This window comes from Pleurodeles waltl, chromosome 7 (assembly GCF_031143425.1).
Source record: "Pleurodeles waltl isolate 20211129_DDA chromosome 7, aPleWal1.hap1.20221129, whole genome shotgun sequence".
NCBI classification, from domain to species: Eukaryota; Metazoa; Chordata; class Amphibia; order Caudata; family Salamandridae; genus Pleurodeles; species Pleurodeles waltl.
Window position 1 is genome coordinate 75,604,024 of NC_090446.1, and position 23,432 is coordinate 75,627,455.

Genomic DNA, 23,432 nt, shown 5'->3' on the forward strand with positions numbered 1-23,432 from the left:
ACACAACAAACCTGACTGTCCAGACAGTAGAGCTTGGTGAACGTGTGCCCAGAATCCAATGTAGCTGCCTGACAGATGTCCAGAACTGGGACTTCATGAGTTAACTCAGTGGTCGCAGCATTTGTTCTGCTGGAATGAATGCGCAAGCCCTAACGCGGCTGCTTCTTGGCCATTGCATAACAGATGTTTATGCAAAGGACTATCCATAGTGAGATGGTCATTTTCTGCACAGCCTTTCCTTTCTTTGCCCCAATGTACACAATGAAGAATTGATCGTCCACCTGAAAATCTTTAGATAAATATTTGTTGAATGAAAACTCTCTTTTTGTGTCCAGACCGTGGAGTCTGTCCTCCACTTTGGAATAGTGATCCGGAGCAAAGAAGGTAGACAAGTGATATTTTGGCCCAAATTAAAGGGTGTCACTACCTTGGAAGGAAGGAGGGCCAAGTTCCTAGAATCTTTTTATCTGGATGGGATGTTGTATAGAGGGGATGCACTGAGAGTACCTGCAGCTCTCTAACTTTCCTGGCCGATGTTATGGCCACCAGAAACGCAGTTTGATTGTGAGCAAACAGAGAGTACAGTTGTGTACCATCTTTTGGGGGACACACATCAGAAAGGTCATGACCAGACTGAGATCCTGCTGGGGCATAATTAATTGTTGTGGGGGGAACAGATGATGGTGTCTGTTCGCAAAATGAGTCACAATGGGTGAGTTGAACAAATAAGGTTGGTCTGGCAACCACAAAAAAAGCTGAAAAGGCTGAAAAATCAATTGTGACAGTGCACAAAAGCAGAGCAAAAAAAGAACAAACATCAAAACTTGGGATAAGGATGCAAAGAGAGGATCAGCATACTTGGAGGCACATCATGTTACAAATTTGTCCCAGGAGCTGGCACTTACCGTCTTTGTGGAGCGATGCATGGCTATCAGAATAACATTGCTGACTTTAGGAGAAAGGTCAAATGCTGTCAACTGCTGCTACTCAATCTCCAAACATAAAAACAGAGTATGCACAGGTTAGGGTGCAGCCCCCTGCCCTGCTGCTACAACAGAAGCTCCTCCAGAAGAGTCAACATGATCGAATGAATGCTATTCATGCTCAGGAGTTCAGGATATCAAACTGTCTATGTCCAATCTGTGAGCTACAACAGTGGCTTGAGCCCGATGGTTCTTGAGTTTCTTCAGAACTCTCAGTGGGGGGTGGTTTGCCCGAAAGGCACACAGGAGGCATGAGCTCCAATCTTGACAAGTGAGTGCCACCTTGAAAACATCAGCGCACAGAACTGCTGACATTGCGTGTGCTCAGCGGTGGCCAACAGATCAAACCAAAGCTTTCTCCAATCTCGTAAGAGCCCTTGCATCACCTCTGGATGGAGATGCCATTCTTAATCTGCTAGGCATTGATGGCTGAGTATATTTAATCTACCGTTCAAAGACCCCACCAGATTTTAAACCACCAGGGAAATGCCCTGACATTTCAGCTATGTCCAGAGATGCAGAGCCTATTGACACAGACCTCATGACTTCAACCCGCCCTGTTTAATGCAGTACCACATGATAGGGGCGTTATCTGCGAAGGAAGAAAGGCTTTCAATGCCAGACTGATCACCCACAGCTCCAAAATTTTGATTTGGAGCCAGATTCCACCTGATGCCAAAGTCCTCTGATCTCCACCTCTCCCAGATGGCAGCCTTATCCCAAGAGTGATGAGTCTTTCAGCACAGTCAGCTCTGCTTGAGAAAGGGAGCAGGGTCTACCACTGAGCCAATCGCTGTTTGTTATCCACCACTGTAGGTCTTTTGAGGTTTCCTCCCAGATCTGGAACAGGTCAGAGAGATTCCTCTGATACTGAGCCCACTGGGACTACAGATACCATTGAAGAGAATGCATTTGCCAATGGGCATGCATCATTAGCAGGATGCAGAAGGCCATGAGGCCCAACAGCCTCAGAGTCAGTCTTACCAAAATCCAGGATAGAGGCTCAAACATCAGAATCATAGCCCGAATATAGGGTGTCATTATGACACCAGCGGACGGCGTTAATATGGAGGAAAGTACTGCCAACAGGCTGGCGGTATTTTTCTCCATATTAAGACATTGGCGGTATGGCTAAAGCCAAACTGCCAATGTACCACACCGACCGCCACAGCGGTAACGTCCGCCGGGTTGGAGACTTCATTCTCCAGCCCGGAGGCCTGCCTGCAGGATTATGACCCTACCTACCGCCATTGTTTTCGTGGCAACCTTACCACCACGAAAACTATGGCAGTAGACACTATCAGTGATAGGGAATTCCTTCTCTGTCGCTGATAGGGGTCTTCCCCGCCCCCTCCCCCTCCACAGATTCTCCCCACGCCCTTTCCTCTCCAGACCCCCTTTATACCCGCACCTTCATTCACACACGCACACACGCATACACACACTCATTGCCACATTCATCCATGCATGCATACATTCATTCACACACACTTACACACATACAAGCACACACGCATTCACACAACACAACATACATGCACTTGCACATTCATACATGAACACATACAGCACGCAACACACTCCCGCCTACACACACGCACAGACATACACACCCCCCCACACACACAACACTCTCCACCCCCTCCCCTGTCAGAGCACCGACTTACCTGTTGTCAGGGGGTCCTCCGGCAGGAAACGTGACGGGGTGCTGATGCCACCAACAGCGTCCGCCAGCAGAACACCGCCAGGCCCTATCATGAGTCATGATACGGTCAGCGGCGGTCTACTGGCATGGCGCTGCTGCTGGCAGCGCCACCACCTTACCACCATCCACCGCCACGGACACAGCCGGTTTTCTACCATCCTTCTGGCAGAAATCCGGCTGTGGTCATCATACTGTGGACGGCTGGTAGCCGCAGCGACGGTCTTTTGGTGGCCGTCGCCGCTGCAATAGGCGGTTTTTACCGCTGGGGTCAAAATGACCCCCATAGTGTGCTAGCCATTCAAGAGGACAGGCCTGAAACTGCACTCTACACAGAACAGCTCTAATGAAACAGAGCATCTGAGAGGGAGTCAAGGTGAGACTTCAGCACATTGATCATGAACCCCAGTGAGTGCAGGAGGTTCATCTTAGTCTGGAAGTGGGAGAGAACTGCCTGGTGTGAACCTGTCTTCAACAGCCTGCAGTGGAGTTAGGGGAAGACTGGAACGCCTGACCTCCTCCAACACCTTTGGTAAACACCCGAGGAGCAATGCTAAGACACCAGGGGAGCACAGTGAACTGATAATGTTTGTGGTCCACCAAGAAATGGATGTTGTAATGCCTGTTTGCAGGCACAACAGAAGGATGGAAGTAGGTGTCCTGACAGTCCAGTGCTACCATTCAGTTTATAGGGTTGAGGACAGACAGATTCTGAGCCAATGTGAGCATCTTAAATTTCTCCTTCTTCAGGAAGAAGTTGAGAAGGTGCAGGTCTAGAATAGGATTCAGGTCTCCATTCTTCTTAGGCAGCAGAAAGTAGCAGGAATAGCAACCACAACCTACTGATGACGGGACTCTAGCAATGGCTCCGTTGGCCAAAAGAGCACTTCTTGACAGATGAAGGAGATATGGTTTTCCATCAGCCTGTTGTGAGAGGATGGCATGGGTGGTGGGGTCTTCAGAAAGGGGAGGAGTAACCCCGCTGGACAATTTTATAAAACCCACTTACATGGTGTTATTGACTGCCACTGGTGCAGGTGATGGCGAATCCTGCCTTCCACTTGATGCCCATGATGGTTTGAGGGCAAAATAAAGGGGGTTGGAGGCTGCCGGGAGCAGCAGACTGGCCCATCCTCCGGCTGGACGCCCCAGACGGTCTGTGTGAACTATGCCCGGACCACAAAAAGGCTGGGATACCTGTTGGCCTTTAGGTCTGGGTGTGAAAGAATGTGATGTTTAGCCCTAACCGTATCACAGAAGGGACAAAGGGAAAACTGGGGTTGGAGAGGCCCAAAGCTCTGGCGGTGGCCTGGCACTCTTTGAAGTACTCCAGCGTTAAGTGCTTTCACCAAAAAGGAGGGAGCCATCAAAGGACATATCCATGAGGAAGCCTGGACATCCCCTGACAATCCAGTGGTTCTCCTCCAATTGTGGCATCTGAATGCCATAGGTGACACCATCGTTCTACCTAGGGAGTAGGTCATGTCCAGTCCACATCGAATAGTGAACTTTGCTGCAACTCGTCCATCAGCAATAGCTTGGGAGAGTATGGCTTGTGCCTCCTTTTGAGACCATGGGCAGCACTTGTGCAACCAAGTCCAACACAGTGTCTGTGTATTGGCACAAAAAGGCACACAGTTTTCACCAACTGAAGTGCTTGGTTGGCTGAAGAGAACATCCCCATGTGAAACTCAGTTGCACAAGGGTATCCAGCCTTTTGGATTCCTTATCCAGTGGAGCAGTAGGGAGCATGCCAGGGTTAACTCAGGAGGTGAAGGCTTGGACCAACAAGCTCTCTAGAGTGGGGTTCTGGATAAGGCAATTGGGATCCCCAGGAGTGAGGCAATGGTGGTGAGCATTTGTCCTATTCACACAAGCCTCTGTGCATTGCTTGGCTTCATTAAATGGGAGTAGAGGTTCGAAGGTGCAACTCCCACCTAAAACACCTCCATCATTTAAAAGTGCTCAAAAAATATATTTATGTAAATACAGTCACAGACATGGTGGTCTGTTGACCCTTGCAGGTAACCATCCCTGGGATTGTGTCCAATTGGAGTGAGTCCCAATTTATGACCTACGTCATGAATACTAATTAGGTAGGTCGGATTGCAACCCACCCTGTTTCAGAATTTTACAAAATGGGATATTTGTACATATGTCAAAATGAAATATAGATTGCAAAAATAGTGATCGCAAATTTATGACAAGTATAATGATACTTCTGGCCATGATTTACATAAGATAGACCATTGCATACTATTCAGAAATCATTTTCTGTACAAGGTGCTGCAAATTAAAAATACAGTACAGTGTACATGAATCATGAGTTGTGATGGAAGACAACATAAATTCTAACTGTTAAAAATGTGTATGAAATGTTTGGCTACCCAAATAGTGTAAAAAAGTGATGGGTGTAATTTTTAATAGGCACAGGACAAATTCTAAATATTCTTTATATTTCGGTCCTTAAAGCACGGAATTTAGTGGAGTCTTCCTCTGTTAAAATATTTGAGAGGCAGCACCTTGTACCCTACAATTCTACGGTTACTACAAGCCTAAGAGATTTCTCTACCGATATAAGATATAAAAAAAGGCTTGGAAGTGTAATGGGAGGAATTGCAGAGAAACAAAAGGCACAGCACACCAGCTGAAGGACGCTGCTCAATCTCAAGGATGGCCATGTGTTCCAGGATGTGTTGCTTGCATCTGCAATACAACTGCAGATCAGATGGTGCTCAGTGCTGGGGTGCATCCCAGACACTACACCAGTACCGAGCACTCTATGATATGATATGATATGATATGATATGATATAATGTGATATATTCTTATACAGCATGCAAATGCCCAGGGGTGTCTTGATGCTGCAGCTGCTGGAGAGGAAGAGAAACCTAAATGAACAATATTAATTAGTGAATAGCCAGGATTTTAGTTCCTTTCTAAATTGAAGAAGATTAGTCAAATATTTCAAATTAAAAATAAAGCTATTCCATACTTTAGCACTGCAGCAAATAAAGCATTTGCTGCCCCAGGAAGATCATCTGAAATCAGGAACCCTTACGTTTTTGACCTAGGTGGAACAAAGCCTCCTAATGGAAGTGTACCACTTGAAGCTGTGCTTATAGGCAATGCAGAGAGCCTAAAAGGCAAACCGTTTCCTAATCTGTAACCAGTGTAATTTATAGAGAGCCTGGGATACTGACTGAAACTTAGGGATCCCTAAAAAATGCAGGCTGCTGCGTTCTGCAGGGTCTGAAGTTTGTTCATGAATCGCTGCATGATATTTATGTGCAGGGCACTGCAATAGTTCATTTTAGAAAGAAACTGAAGTTCTAAAGGAATGAAAGAAATAACTTTTTTATTATCCTTAAAGTATAGAATGAGGATGAGGTGATTGTTTTAATTTGATCTTCAAAGGTCAGTTTGTCATCAAACATAAATCCTAAATTGCTTAGTCTCTTAACAGGAGAAGGAAGAGTTTGCAGAACCCGTGGCCACCAAATAGGCAAGCAGAAGGAGACCTCAATACCAAACAGGAAGACCACAAACTTCCCAGAATTGAGTTTAGAGCAATTGCTGTTCATTCAATTGCCAACTTCCACTATACAATCATTGAACCTAGTGGCTGTTTCCCAAACATCACTTGAGATGCAAACAACAATCTGTGTGTTGTCTGCATACAACAGTATAGAAAAGCCAAATGTTCTAATCAGACTGGGCAATGGCATGGAGTAAATATTAAAAAGAGTAGGACTCAATGACGACCCTTGAGGCACACCACGTAAGGGGGCGAGAAGGGAGCAGAGACAAACTCTTTAAGGGCAACTGATTGTTCTCTTTCAGCGAGAAAGGAGCTTAGAATATCCAAAGCACTGTCTTTGATCCCATTGTTATTAATACTCTCGAGGGACAGATTATGGTTAAATGTGTTGCATGCAGCTGACAGGTCAAATAAAATAAGAACTGCTTTACCTCCATTGTCCAGAATTGCCCTTATTTCCTCTGAGGCCACAATCAGTGCTGATTCAGTACCATGACCGCTTCTGAAACCAAACTGAGAGGAGTCTAGAGACTGATTATTGTGAAGAAGGGAGGCTAGTTCCAGGCTAGTAGCCTTCTTTTGGCAAGCAGGGGGAGATGGGAAATGGGGCAGTAGCTGCTAGGTTCCTGAGGGTTATGTGTGGATCCTTTTCATTAGAGGTAGAACCGAGTCTATTTTCCACGCTTTTGTGAAACACTCTGATCTGAACATTTTATTAAAAATATTAGTTAAATGTAAAGCTACTATCTCCGGGTAAGCTGCAGAATTGCTGGAGGACAAATATCAGATGGAGAGCCCAAATTAACTGAGTTCAACAATGTTAATAACTGCTAAACCGTAATAGGAGTGAATTAATTCAAAGTCTCTGTTAAAAGAGAAGAACTTGGATCTTTGGTTACACCTCGATTAATGTGCTTGTTTGAAGAGAATCATTAAAAACCTCTTCCATTTTGGCTTGGAAGTAATTATCAAGTTTATCACAGAAAGATTGGTTGCTGTCAGAAATATTCTTGTTTTTAAAACTGGCTAGTGTGTCAACCCTCTGGAAGAGAACTTTGGCTGAATGTTTGCCGATTCGATTTTATTAATGAAGTAAATAGGCTTTTATGCCTGAATGATGGCTTTAATCTCATTAATGCATTGTTTATATTTATCTCTCTCACTGGAATCATAATTTCCCTCCATTTCCCTCCCTTCACTCTAAAAACAAAGCGATTGTGCACCATGTACAGTGGACAGACTGAGAGAGGAAAGGGGAACCAGAAGTAATGGTAGAGACCATGGGGAACAGAGAGAGGCATGAAAAAGGAGAGGTGCCATGGGAAAGAGGAATGGACAGGAGCAATGGGAGATGGAAGAAAAAGAAGTGCCCACATGAAAGACTGAGGGCGTGAAAGTAATGAGCATCAGACACCAAGAAAGAGGAGGGGCATCAGCAGTGTGCAAATGGGACAGGCTACAGTGTTGGTACACATGCTTAAGGAGCTGTATCATAGGTATCAATAGTAATGATCTCCTTTACCCATGGCAAACCCATAATCTAAACTCAATAGACCAAAGTATATGTCTGCAAAGTACAATTGGTTTGCTTGACAGGCCAGATAAGCGAGGCATGAGTATGAAGAAATAAGAAAGCAAATGACAGAAGAGAACTGACACAAATATCACTCTCTCTTTCTCCATACTTCTTTACATATTTTTTTGAATGAGTAGAAAACATGTTTTCTATCAGGGAGACCTAAAAAAGATAACCACCAACAAACCATTGTTTCCAGAGACATAACATGACACAATTTACCTCAGTTCTTAAGTTTCTTAGGTGCTCTAGAATCTGTACTAAGTAAAGAGTCACATTCTGACTAGAAGCTCTTGCTGGCTGAAGAGGAACAAGTGCTGTTCACAGGTGGCGTGTTTTGAGATGCTGCACTTAACACTTTGCCGAGAGTGCCATGACTCAATATACAGTGATTCTGGGAAAATCACTTAGGCCCAGATTTATGAAAAAACGTTATGCTAGCCCTCCAGCATCATATTTACCCCGATGCAAAAACGACACACAGAAAGTAAGAAGACCCAAAAAATTACGCAAAGCCTGATTTGCTCCAAATTTTAACACCTGTTCAGACCAGGAGGTAAAAAGAGGCCCACACACCACCACTTAAGGAAACACACAGAAGGAGCTTTGGCAACCATCAGGACAACATGAAACTGGTGCTGCTCCAGCTTGGCACACTCCACAGACATTAGGGACAACAACAGGTCCCCCCACCACAACCGCAGTAACCCCAAACACCACCACAGCAGCCACAAAGGCAGCGCAGAAGGCGGGAGAAGATCTTTCGACAGCGCACACCCATCCTTGGACTCAAGGAACTATGGGCCAGATGTAGCAAACGTTTTGCATGGCCCAAACTGCAAAATTTGCAGTTTGCGCCATGCAAAATGGGCATCGCGATGCACATTCCCATTTTGCGAGTCGGTACCGACTCACAAAATGGGAATGCGACTCGCAAATAGGAAGGGGTGTTCCTTTCCTATTTGCGATTCGCACCGCGATGCAGAATTGCTTTGTGACCGCAAACGCGGTCGCAAAGCAATTCGCAGTTAGCACCGATGTGAAGAGGGTGCTAACTCATTCCCAAAAGCAAAGGGGTCCCTATGGGACCCCTTCCCCTTTGTGAATGTCGCCAAAAATATTTTTTCAGAGCAGGCAAGGTCCAATGGACCACTGCCTACTCTGAAAAAATGAAACCAAATGGTTTCATTTCATCTTTTGTATTGCAACTCGTTTTCCTTTAAGGAAAACGGGCTGCAATAAAAAAACAAAAAACTGTTTATTAACAAAGCAGTTACAGACATGGAGGTGTGCTGTCTCCAGCAGGCCACCATCCCTGTGAGGGCAGGGAATTGCAAGGGGGTCGCAAATTGCGACCCACCTCATTAATGTTAATGAGGTGGGTCTTTGCGACCCCCTTGCGATTCGCAGATGGTGTCATGGACACCATTCTGCATATGATTTTGCGACTTGAAAATTGCGAGTCGCTCCGACTCGCAATTTGCGAGTCGCAAAATCATATCGAACCTACATCTGGCCCAAGATGTCATCAGTCAACACAGAAAAGTATGGGGTTCACCAATGATATGGAGCTACAGTCACGAGAAGTTATCCGTGGGCTCCTAGACCTCGGTGGGTGTAGAAAACGGGCGGTGTGGGTGCTATGTAGGGTGAGTGAGGGAAGGGGGTATTTCCTTTACGGACTAGGTGGTCTCACACACTGTATAGTGTCATGCTTCATCATTTGACCACCTAGCCCCACACAGGTAGGACCTGGGCGGACTCGACCACACCGTGGAAAGAACGGGAGGGAGTGCGTAAACATATTTTTATCTGGAGATAGTGGGATCCAGCTAAGCTAAGGGAATATAAAAACACCTAGGCAGTTAGGCAGATGTCATCAGGCATTACCATCTGAACCGGGAGTCAATAGTACGCCTGCTGCACCACATTGCACCAGACATCACTGCAAGAGTGGCAACTTCAACAAACATGCCACCCATGACCAAACTCCTCGCTGTCCTCCATATGCTGGCATCAGGATGTTTTCAGACAGCGGGTGCACAAGTGGCAGGTATCTCCCAGCCATCCTTCTCGGTCTTCCTTCCAAAGGTTCTGAACGCAATCCTATGCCTCACACCCCACCACATCTGCTTTCCAAACACCCAGCAACTGCAGCAGGAGGCCAAGCAAGGTGTGTATCCAATTGCGGAGTTCCGGCATGTACTGGGTGCAATGGACTCTACCGATGTTCAACTGGTGCCACTTGCAGCATCGGAACACTTATACAGGAACCGCAAGCACAACCATTCCATAAATGTGCAGGCCATTGTGGACCACCGTGGGCTCTTCTCAAACATCCTTGCCAATACTCCGGCAGCGTACATGATGCCTACATACTCCAGCACTCCAACATCAACGAACGGTTCCAGGATAGACAATATGGCAATGGCCTACTCGTGGGTAAGTCAACATGCCAAATAGTATATAGACAACAAACCTACGCTGTAGGACAAACAATACATACACCACATTAAATACACATAGGTAGGGGAACACAGATGTACAGGCAACAACACATATGCAACATGCTACACTGCACACCAATCATTGCACATCACATACACATATACACCCACATGTACATAACACAGCCACAACCTGACTGACACACTACGTGAAGACAGGCGGTCCTGTCCTCACGTGGTGTGCCAGTCTGTACCTTTTTATGCAAAGGTCCCCTTTGCATTCAGAAGCTGGGCACAAACCACTACACGTGTCCACTGGTTGACACCTAAATACAAATCCCACACATATTACACCTAATAATGTATAACTGAGCAATGTGAATGGCATAGTCCATGTCAAGGTAAAGAGAGTCACACATAGGCTGAGCCCCACATCAGTCATGGGGTTCAAGCCGCTGGCAGCACCACTATCAAATGTCACCCAATTGTTGCCATGACCAACTGCATATCACCTACACATACCTGACATAACAGTAGTGTGCACATTCACCTGTCTGCTGCATTGTGTCGCACACATTGGAATACAACATTACCTTCCATGAAAGACCATGGGCAGAATCAAAAGAAGTCATGCAGCACCTAGATCAGTGCAACCTCACATGTGCCCCTTAGCACCCCCTAATGCCACCATGTGTGTGCCATAGATAGGAAACGGTCCACCAGAGTTTGTGCAATACTGTAAAGATCATGGATGCCATATTAGGACTATGTAGGAGTACAAAGGACATACCTGACCTTTCATGCACCGTGCATAGGGACCCATGTAAAAGGACGGTGTGCCCTCTCCCAATGCCTGCATTGTGCATGTGTTGAAAGTGTCTATGATAAATCATGTATAGGAACTTAGGAGATTCCACTGTACCAACGTTTTCTCATCCTCCAATAGTGTGATTCACACTCTAGTACACTTGATGGCTGGCACAGCCATCATCTGCCACAAAGGGTCACTATGTGTTGCACTGCATGAGTAGTGCCACATGGTAACATGGAGGCCAGAGTTTGGCTTTGTAGGGCTACCATACCGCCTCACATGTGCCCCTTAGCACCCCCTAACACCACCATGTGTGTGCCGTATACAGGAAACGGCCCACTAGAGTTTGTGCAATTCTGTAAAGATCATGGATGCCATATTAGGACTATGTAGGAGTACAAAGGACATATCTAACCTTTCATACACTGTGCATAGGGACCCATGTAAAAGCATGGCGTGCCCTCTCCCCATGCCTGCATTGTGCATGTGTTAAAAGTGTCTATGATAAATCATGTATAGGAACTTAGGAGATTCCACTGTACCAACTTTTTGTCATCCTCCAATAGTGTGACTCCCACTCTAGTTCACTTGATGGCTGGCACAACCATCATCTGCCACAAAGGGTCACTATGTGTTGCACTGCATGAGTAGTGCCACATGGTAACATGGAGGCCAGAGTTTGGCTTTGTAGGGCTACCATGGTGTCTCTACATATGACCCTACTGTGGAGCAAGGAGGTGGAGGTTTTACCAATAACAGGACACTGGCACAAATATGGACATCACAACACATATCTGCAATGGCTGAACCATCAGTTTGGATTGAATTTTACAATCCCCAGGTCCCTGAGCCACAACCCAAGATTGTCATGACCATCAACCATTTCATAAAACAGGAACATACACTATACCGGAAGCAATTCTGAGTCACCACTCCACCTAAAACTAACAACTGCCAAGGTACATGCCAAGTCACTTTCAAGCATTACCAACACATCTTCTCTCATTCCTTTGCAGCCGACCAACGTTACGGCATACAACAATGGGTAATGACTCCATTTGGCAATCCAACAATGGTGGAAGAGCGTGCATATAATGAAGGGCACAGAAGAATACGAAATGTGTTGGAAAGGACATTTGGACTTTTTAAGTCAAAATTCAGGTGCCTGACTCTGACAGTAGGAAGCCTGTTGCATGCTCCACCACTGATATGCAAGATGATACTGGTATGTTCAATCTTGCATAATATATGTATACAGACGAATGTTCCCTTGAAGGAACAGGTAGATGTCCCCAACAAGTAGGAGGATGACAATGGTGCAGCACATTTGGAGGGGGAACTACTAAATACTGCTGCAGGAGTTCGCAGGAGACTACAGATTGTTCAGAACTTCTACACATAGTCACTGTATATATATAATCACTTTGTGAATATCACCAATAAATTACTTGCCACCTGAAACTCCATGGTCTACTCATTCTTGTAGGAGGATGGCCTGGCTTGTAGTGGGTACCAAAGGGTACTTACACTCTGTACCAGGTCCAGTTATCCCTTATTAGTGTAGAAGAGGTGTTTCTAGCAGCTTAGGCTGATAGAAGGTAGCTATAGCAGAGCAGCTTAGGCTGAACTAGGAGACATGCAAAGCTCCTACTATACCACTGGTGTCATATGCACAATATCATGAGAAAACACAATACACAGATATACTAAACATAAAGGTACTTTATTTTTAGGACAATATGCCAAAAGTATCTCAGTGAGTACCCTCAGTATGAGGATGCCAAATATACACAAGATATATGTACACAATACCAAAAATATGCAGTAATAGCAAAAGGAAGTAATTCAAGCAATGTATAGTTACAGTGAATTGCAATAGGAGCACATAGGTATAGGGGCAACACAAACCATATACTTCAAAAGTGGAATGCGAACCACAAATGGACCCCAAACCTATGTGAGCTTGTAGAGGGTCGCTGGGACTGTAAGAAAACAGTGAAGGTTAGAAAAATATCCCACCCCAAGACCCTGAAAAGTAGGTGTCAAGTGCACCTATGTTCCCTAGAGAGCACAGAAGTCGTGATAGGGGAATTCTGCAAGGAAGACCAACACCAGCAAAGCAACCAAAGTGGATTTCCAGACGAGAGTACCTGTGGAACAAGGGGACCAAGTCCAAGAGTCGCAACAAAGTCGAGAGTGGGCAGATGCCCAGGAAATGCCAGCTGAGGGTGCAAAGAAGCTGCCACTGGATGGTAGAAGCTGTGGATTCTGCAAGAACGAAGAGGACTAGGAACTTCCCCTTTGGAGAATGGATGTGTCACGTCGTGAAGAAGCTTGCAAAGGTGCTCCAACGCAGAAAGACTGCAAACAAGCCTTGCTAGCTGCAAGGGTTGCGGTTAGGGTTTTCAGATGCTGCTGTGGCCCAGGAGGGACCAGGATGTCGCCACTTGGATGAGGAGACAGAGGGGGAACCCAGCAAGTCAGAGAACCCTCACAGAAGCAGGCAGCACCCGCAGAAGTACCGGAACAGGCCCTTGGAAGAGGAGTGAACCGGAGCTCACCCGAAGACACAAAAGGGAGTCCCACGACGCCGGAGGACAACTCAGGAGGTTGTGCACTGCAGGTTAGAGTGTCGGGGACCCAGGCTTGGCTGTGCACGAAGGAAATCCTGGAAGAGTGCACAGGAGCCGGAGCAGCTGCAAATCACGCGGTACCCAGCAATGCAGTCTAGCGTGGGGAGGCAAGGACTTACCTCCACCAAACTTGGACTGAAGAGTCACTGGACTGTGGGAGTCACTTGGACAGAGTTGCTGAGTTCCAGGGACCATGCTCGTTGTGCTGAGAGGGGACCCAGAGGACCGGTGATGCAGTCTTTTGTTGCCTGCGGTTGCAGGGGGAGGATTCCGTCGTCCCACGGGAGATTTCTTCAGAGCTCCTGGTGCAAGAAGGAGGCAGGCTACCCCCAGAGCATGCACCACCAGGAAAAAGGTGAGAAAGTGGCAGGATCAGCGATACAAGGTTGCAGTAGTCGTCTTTGCTACTTTGTTGCGGTTTTGCAGGCATCCTGAGCAGTCAGCGGTCGATCCTTCGGCAGAAGGTGAAGAGAGAGATGCAGAGGAACTCTGATGAGCTCTTGCATTCGTTATCTAAAGAATTCCCCAAAGCAGAGACCCTAAATAGCCAGAAAAGGAGGTTTGGCTACCTAGGAAGGAGGATAGGCTAGTAACACAGGTAAGAGCCTATCAGAAGGAGTCTCTGACATCACCTGCTGGCACTGGCCACTCAGAGCAGTCCAGTGTGCCAGCAGCACCTCTGTTTCCAAGATGGCAGAGGTCTGGAGCACACTGGAGGAGCTCTGGGCAGCTCCCCTGGGAAGTACTGGTCAGGGGAGTGGTCACTCCCCTTTCCTTTGTCCAGTTTCACGCCAGAGCAGGGCTGGGGGATCCCTGAACCGGTGTAGACTGGCTTATGCAGAGATGGGCACCATCTGTGCCCATCAAAGCATTTCCAGAGGCTGGGGGAGGCTACTCCTCCCCAGCCCTGGCACCTTTTTCCAAAGGGAGAGGGTGTAACACCCTCTCTCTGAGGAAGTCCTTTGTTCTGCCTTCCTGGGCCAGGCCTGGCTGGACCCCAGGAGGGCAGAAACCTGTCTGAGAGGTTGGCAACAGCAGTAGCTTCAGTGAAACCCCGGGAATGGCTGTTTGGCAGTACCCGGGTCTGTGCTAGAGACTCTGGGGATCATGGAATTGTCACCCCAATGCCAGAATGGCATTGGGGTGACAATTCCATGATCTTAGACATGTTACATGGCCATGTTCGGAGTTACCATTGTGACGCTATACATAGGTAGTGACCTATGTATAGTGCACGCGTGTAATGGTGTCCCCGCACTCACAAAGTCCGGGGAACTTGCCCTGAACGATGTGGGGGCACCTTGGCTTGTGCCAGGGTGCCCACACACTAAGTAACTTAGCACCCAACCTTCACCAGGTGAGGGTTAGACATATAGGTGACTTATAAGTTACTTAAGTGCAGTGGTAAATGGCTGTGAAATAACGTGGACATTATTTCACTCAGGCTGCAGTTAGCAGAGCCTCAGTGAGACAGTTAGGCATCAGACAGGGAACACATACATGTAGGCCACAAACTTATGAGCACTGGGGTCCTGGCTAGCAGGGTCCCAGTGACACATAACAAACATACTGAAAACATAGGGTTTTCACTATGAGCACTGGACCCTGGCTAGCAGGATCCCAGTGAGACAGTGAAAACACCCTGACATATACTCACAAACAGGCCAAAAGTGGGGGTAACAAGGCTAGAAAGAGGCTACTTTCTCACAATTCTCCAGTACATATACCACTGGAATGTAACTCATACCTTAGAGAGCAGAAAAGAAACACAACAGTTACAAGTATGCTTGCAACATAGCTTGTGATGTAAGAGGGCCTAGTGCCTCCATGGCACATATCAGTGGCACATAACTCACGTGGCTCTTGAAGGCTGAGATCCATGCACCACAAAATATAATGTGCAGTGAAGTGGCCAATGTGCAAATTTCTAGCCCTTTTCCCACCTGGCAGGATGTATGCAAGGGGGGGGGGGCATACATAAAGTAGGGGTTGTTATCAAATTGGTGTTTAAGTAATATAGGAACTGAACAGTGTCCCATCTCAGGCGGATGGCCTTTAAGCCAGTACTATGCATGTACAACAAAGTGGGACACCATTGGTAACTATGGACCTTCATTTACTGTTCAGGGTTTGTAACCAACATTAGAGCCAGAGCCTGCACTGTATATCAATGGGCGTATGTCCTGGCACTCCCATTGGGCCCAACCCTGCATTATGTGTGATTGTAGCCTTATTGCTAGCTGTAGGTACCTACCTGCATCTTCTAATAATTCACCTTCCTACAGAAATGATACTCTTTCATGACTTTGCGGTAAGAAGGAAGTTGTGCTCTTTACGAAGGGTGAGAGGAAGATGGTTCAAGTATTTAGAGGTGAGATAAGAAAAGGCACATTCACTTAATCTGAGGTGACAATCAAGTTATGGAACATAGATAAGAAGGGATATTGAGAATGCTGATGAGGAAGAAAACATTCTTGAAGGTAGTAAGGGTCAGGGCCATGAACTGCCCAATGGGAAGTGTTTTCAAGACAGAAGGTTTGGAGGCAGTGAAGTTTGGCTAAGAGTTGGGAGGAAGAACACCAAGGCGGTAAATTGAAGATGGGATGTGTAGCAGCATTTTGTACAATTCAAGTTGTGAGAAAAGGTTGTGAGGGCACCTGAGAAAGAGAGATTTACAGTAGTCCATGTGGAGTAAATGGCCCCGGTTTTCTTCAGATTAAGAGGGAGAACTATCAGTTTTCTTTAGAAGATGGGTGAAGTAAAAATTGGTAGCAGATGGTTGACTATTATGAGGAGACAAAGAGAGAACAGAGTCAAAGAGGACATTGAGGTTAAGAATTATGGGGGAGGGACTAGGTATGGGGCCAGGATTAGAGGAACACCAAGCTGAGGTGAACCTTCAAAGTTGAGAACATCTTTTTGGTTTGTGTTGAGTGTAAACCTGTTGGCAGTGATCTACTCAGCAACATTCGAGCAATGAAGTAAAAAATTGTCAGCTCTGAAACTGATTTTACCATCTCCTATGAATAAGATTGGGGGTTGTCAGCATAGGATGTTAGAGTAAGAACAGACAATATGATGTTGGAAACCAAGGGGAAGACATAGATGTTGAACAGAAGAGAACTCAACGAAGATCGCCAAGGAGTGCGACTGAAAAGAGGTTTAGTTTGTGAGTGGAAAGGAAGAAACCATATATTCTGACTAAGGTCAGGATTGGACAAGGAAAGCCAGATTAGGACTTGGTTCTGAATGCCCAAATGGAAAATCTGAGATAAAGGAAGAGACGGAGAGACTGTATTACATGATCAAAAGAACAAGAACAATCACAGTAGCATTGTTACCTTGATCTATATTATAAAGTGAATTCCTGTCTATAAAGATGTTGACATCTTAGATTGTGAGGGATTGATTAAACCTAATTCAAGGGCTAAAACATGCAAACTTAATTTTTACTTGCCTGGCCTTGCATTTTGCAGGCACAAGAAAGCCAGACCTACTGTCTTTGCCAAAGCTTGTAGTATTAGTGTCTCTTTCCTAGCCAAAGAGGTCAATGCCTCTTGATCAACTGTAGAAAGGTTACTGAAGGGGCATGAAATATTCCCCTATAAACTCTACACATTTTTTGACATTACTTTCAATGCACCTATGGGTACAGCCATCAATAATCGCTAGAAGATAAGATATTCGGGCGGCATCAGGACAGTTGCATTGTTTGTTGGTACCATTTCTTCATCTAGAAAGTTTTGAGTTTGTGTGATTTTCTGTACGTTTACCATGGGTAGTCAGAAGTTGGCAACACCAATATAATTCCCAGCTCAACATTGGCGTTTGGGCACTTGTTGGAAACTAGCCAATGGCAAGAACCGAGAACACCTGGTATCAACCACTCCTCCAGTTTATTCTTGGAGAGTTTTGAATCCACAAATGAAGTACCTTGTTCTCTTTTCTTGCCTCTGTATCGTCCTGGGCCCGTTGCTTCACAAGTATTGGCAAAGTCAATTGGTTTCACTTTCCCAGCGAGAAGTAGGAGAAATAATCGGTTTGGCAAATCCCCTCGCAAATATGTCAAAAGTAATAAAAATCTTTTTTAATAGTATAAGGATGGCCGCAGGGTTGTGTGACATAATATGCTGAAGCAATGCACTTTGCATCATGGCACATGGCGTTCACCTCGAAAGTATAATAAACAATGATTTGATTCTTTTCTTTTCTTTAGATGTGGGTAATTGCTGGCACTGGGTTTGGCAATGCCAGGGAAGGTGGACTACAGATGGCATATGCTTGTACTATTTCTGGCATTCACATTTAAGCTTTTCATGTGCAATACATACTATTATGCCATTATGCTATGTTGCATAACCAAGATATTGTTTAGGTAAACATTCTATTGTGGGAGGACAGAAGCAAGGCGAGTACGCCGAACAGGAGCTACTGTTTTTGCATCACATGTGATTTCATGCTATTCTTAGCACAATATGCGGTCCAGTGTCCAATTTTGATATAATTTCTTGTAATTTTAAGGCATTTTGTGTAATTTCAGTAAAGGAAATTACACTAGTTTCTTTCAGACTTATTTAATAGCCTTCAGAATTGACTAAGCCTAAAGCAACTGCCATTATGGAAAGGTGGGCCACGGAATGGTGCAGTTTGGCTACATCCAGAGCATCACCGATTTCTCCAACCAGGGACTAGCATGCCACAGAGGAGCATCAGCTGGGGAGCAATGTGTAAGAACAAGGAGAGCATCACCAAGCCTCCCATCCAGTGATTGGTGAGCCACTGAGGAACATCAAGGGAGGGTGGGAGGGAAGAGGTGGGATGAATCAGGGAGGGGCGGGGTTAAGAGTTCAAGTACTCCGAAGGGCCAGACCTTTTATCCCATAGAGCAGTGGTTCCCAACCTGTGGGCCAGGGACCCCTGGGGGTCCGCGAAGCCTCCTCAGGGGGTCCTCGACTGCTTAAAAAATTTAATAATGTTAGGTCCCAGCTATCAGTAATGACTCAGTGGTGGTCCCCGTGTTCCAATAATGATTCAGTGGGGGTCCCCGGGCTCCAGTATTGATAAAATGGGGGTCCACAGAAGTCAAAAGGTTGGGGACCACTGCCATAGAGTGATAAATAGCTACTGAAAAAAGAGTGGGCCCATTACATTAGTAGTAGAAGCTAATCTCTTTTCACCTTTCCACTCCGTAGATCTTCAATGCTGTTGATCACTAGAGATTTTTGGAAGTTGTTAGGAAGGCCTGGATATTTCACACTTGATGTAGATTCCCAATCGTTATGGAAGACCATTCACTACACAGAGTTTAATCACACAAGTATTCTTTATCACTCAAGTTAAAACATGTGGAGGAATGATACCACTGATATTTACTCATAGAACAGAAATATGAAGGAGTCGGAGCCCAACCCCTTGTTCCTCAGCATTTTATTATTGATGTGTTCTTAATCTTAAGCACACATTCCTATGTTAATGCTTACTTAATTACATTAGTTGCTTATGTGTCAAGGGAAGTCAGACCAAGGTAGATATGTGGGTGATTAGACAGTAAACTGTGATGCATTGAATATATTGAGATAGGGAGTCAAAGAAAACAACTAAATAATTACAACTGCAGATCATACTGGAAAAGCAAGGTGAAGGCTTCAGTGCATAATAGGCAACCAGAAACCTTATCACTTTAATTATTTTTGGGCAATCAAGATTTGGAGCAGAATTAGCGTTGAGACAGAAGGAACTGAACACTGAGATATTTATCATCCAATGTCCTAGCATACCAGTCACTTGTGGGAATTTTTTTTTTTTTAAAGTGTACTTAAGAACTCAAATGTCTGTACTCTCTTTGCACGGAACAGTGGGCCAGATGTAGAAACGAAACATTTTGCGACTTGCAAATAGCGAGTCATAGCGACTCGCTATTTGCAACTCGCAAAATGTTATGCAGTACGGTGTCTCAGACACCGACTGCGACTCGCTATGGGGTCGCAATGACCCACCTCATGAATATTCATGAGGTGGGTCGCAAATTGCGGCCCCATAGCGAGTAAAGGCACTCGCAAACATGGAGGCCTGCTGTAGTCAGCAGACCTCCGTGTTCGTGAATAAAGCAGTTTTTTTTTTTTTTAAGTGTAGCCCGTTTTCCTTAAAGGAAAACGAGCTGCACTTAAAAAAAAAAACGAAACCTTTAGTTTCGTTTTTTTTTCAGGGCAGGCAGTGGTCCCTTGGACCACTACCTGCCCTGAAAAAAATGTTTGGGGTCCATTCACAAACTGGAAGGGGTCCCATGGGGACCCCTTCCAATTTGCGAGTGGGTTACCATCCACTTGAAGTGGATGGTAACTGCGATACGATTTGCCACCGCGTACGCGGTCGCAAATGGTATTGCATCCCAATGCGACTCGCAAATAGGAAGGGAACACCCCTTCCTATTTGCGAGTCGGAAATGCATTTTGCGAGTCAGTCCCGACTCGCAAAATGCATTTCTGAATAGGAAACTGCGATTTGCGACTCGCAAATGGCAAATTTTGCAGTTTGCGTGTCGCAATCAGTTTCCTACATCTGGCCCAGTGTATTATGTTTGTGTCGTGCTCACTTCACGTTCTTATATGCAACAGAGCTCAATAAAAATGCTTTGCAGAAGCCCTGCTTCCACCTACTGTCTCTTGCTGCTGTTTGCAGAATGTTTAGGTGGACCGGCACAGTGGTGTTGCTATGTTCCAGGATATTTTATAAGAAACAATGGTACCTTTTTCTGTATTTAAGTATAGGCATACACACTAAGGAGGAGTCACCTATTGAAATATATCCCTCAAATTCTAATGATCCAAAGTCCACTTCTGTGTATGATATAGGGCCAAATTTACTAATATTAGAAATTGCTATTTCCAAATTGTGTTTCTTACCAAATTGTAATTTGGAAACCAAAATTCCTAAAGTTTGAAAGGTTTATTTTTAAAATAGCAATTCATAGTGGGCCGCAAATCGACCTATGTCTTGTATATTACAGAGGTAGGTCGGAACCTGCAACCCATTAGGAATTGCAGCAATCCCAGAATAATGGTCTGCTGAGTGCAGCAGACAACCGTGTTCTTTTTTCAATGCAGCTCGTTTTCCTTAGATGAAAACAGGAAGTGTTCCAAAAAAGAAAATAGAGTGTTTATGTTTCATTTTTAAGAGCGGACAGTGGTCAGTTGGAACACTTCCTGCTCTTACTTTTTATTTCTTTTACATTCTCAAAGAGGTTACAAAACATAAGTGCATACAAATGCAATTTGTTCTTTGGAAGGGACACTCTAAACACGCCCCTCAAATTAGTTAATCCCAAATGCAAATTCTGATTCGGTAATCGAATCGCATTTTGCCATATATACATTAAAAATAAAAATGTTGTTGTCAGTAATGGCCTGATTCTGTGAATCGGTCCACTTGTGACCTCAAAAATGCATTGTACATCTGAGCCATAGTGCCAGATGTGCAAAGGGTGTTAGCAATCACAAACCTTGATAAAGAGGCAGTTGTAACCACTTAAACCCATTTTTTTATGTACTAAACTCATTTAGGTTCTTTGAATTGCTAAACCAGTTCAGAAATGGATTATCAAGTGCAATTCGAAATGGATATAGTAAGAGCATCCTTTTCAAATTGTGGTTCAGTACCCTATGATATGATGGTATGAATTTGGTTGCAAATCAATGAAATAATACTGACCCCAGGTTCCAGTGATAACTCGCCTGGAAAAGGGAAGAAGTGCCCTCCAGAACCCTTCCTGATTGTGACATGCTGAAAAAGTTTCTGAAGGAGTAGGTAGTGGTCCGGGACACTACTGCCATCTGTCAAAGACATATTTAAAAAATAATTCTTTTTTTAAAACCATTCTTTTTCATTTAAGTAAATTGGGCTGCCTTAAGAAACATCCTTGTGATTGTATCCTACCGAAGTGAGTCAGAATTTCCAACCTACCTAATGAGTATTAATAATGAGGTAGGTTAGATTGAAACCCAATCCGATTCAGAATTTTACAAATGGACTTATTGGTACATAGGTTGGTTTACAAAATTCACTATCAGTTGCAAAAATGCTCGTTTCAAATTGCAACCAGTTTTTGCAACTGGTGTACTATGACATCTGCCCTATTGCTTACAGACGAAAGTCCACTGTATAATATTCACAAATTAATTTGTTTATAAGGTGCTCCATGTAAACCATATGATGCAGTGCACATGAATCATTGATTAAAAACAACATAAATGACAGCCGTTAGAATCATATATGTGCATGAAAGCTTTGGCTGCCCAATTGATCAATCATTCATGCTTCTTAATGAGCAATTTGTAATAGGTACAGACCAAAATCTAAATAGTATTGAGGATTCAGTTCTTAGATGAATTACTTCAGTGGGTCTTCACCAGGATACAAATCTAAGCGGTAGCACTGCCTGCCCTACAAAGCTTTTGTTATATAATGACTAACAAATTTCTTTTTGACTCCAGACATAAAGAATAAGTTGTTGGACAGTACTGTGATGAATTATGGAGAAACAGAAGGCCAGCTGAAGGAACCTGCTCGGTCTCCAGGATGGCAAGATATTCTAGAATATGGTGCTTGCATCATCAATGACACAAGTACAGGCCAAGTAGTGCTCTGCTCAGCTGGCCATTGCAGATACTACTCCAGTGCCCACCACCCTAAAGACACCGGGCCCGATTCACAAAGGTAAACTTACACGTTGTGATAAGTTCACTACTGCTTTGGTATTCACGATCTTCAAGTGTAGTTTTACCATTAGTAATTTAACGAACAGGGAGTCTCCGCCACGGGTGTGACGTCTCCGCAGTCATAAAATTACTAGTAGTAAAACTACCCTTGGAGGGCCTAATTCGCGAAGGTTAACTTACATTTGGTAGTAGGTTTACTACTGTTTTGGTATTCACAAACTATGGGCCTGATTCACAAAGATATAAACGTACACTTATGTGTACGTTTGCACTTACTGTAGTAATTTTACTACCTTTTGGTATTCACCAACTGCAAGTGTAATTTTATGATTCTTAAAATTACTAGTAGTAAAATATGTTCATAGTTCGTGAATACCAAAACAGTAGCAAACTTATTACAAAGTGTAACATTACCTTTGTGAATCAGGCCTACACGGTCTGATTCACAACCACTAGGTAACAGAGGGAAGTATTGAAATGGAGAACACTGTGAGGCAGAAAGAAAGGGACAGAAAGGATCGAGACACTGAATAAAAGAGAGGTTTAGGAACAGAAGAAGCATCCATAGGAAGAAGACCGAGAGAAGAAAGCCAAGACAGAGCATATATGAGATGCACTGCTCATACTATGAGCATCTTCTTGCAGTAAAGAAAATTATAAAGTGTTTTGCGTAGTAACAGCTAATAACAAGCATTGGCAAAGACAACAGATCTGGTTTAATGAACTAATGCATTGGGAAAGACAACAGGTCTGGTTTAATGAGCCAATGCATGCAACCAGGGGCATGCACAAATGCACACAGGCCAAGGTCTGAATTTTTGGCAATAAATTAGACTTTGACCAAACCACCTCATGTACACTCCTCACATCCCTGAAACCCACCCATCATTACCAGGCCATGTGCGTCTGTCACTGTATATCCTTCTCCATGGTACTGATGACGCGTCCAGCCCTTATAAATTACCTGTGCCTGGACACGTTGGAGGTCGGTGAACCTTTTAGCCGAGTTGGGCTCTCCTCATCCT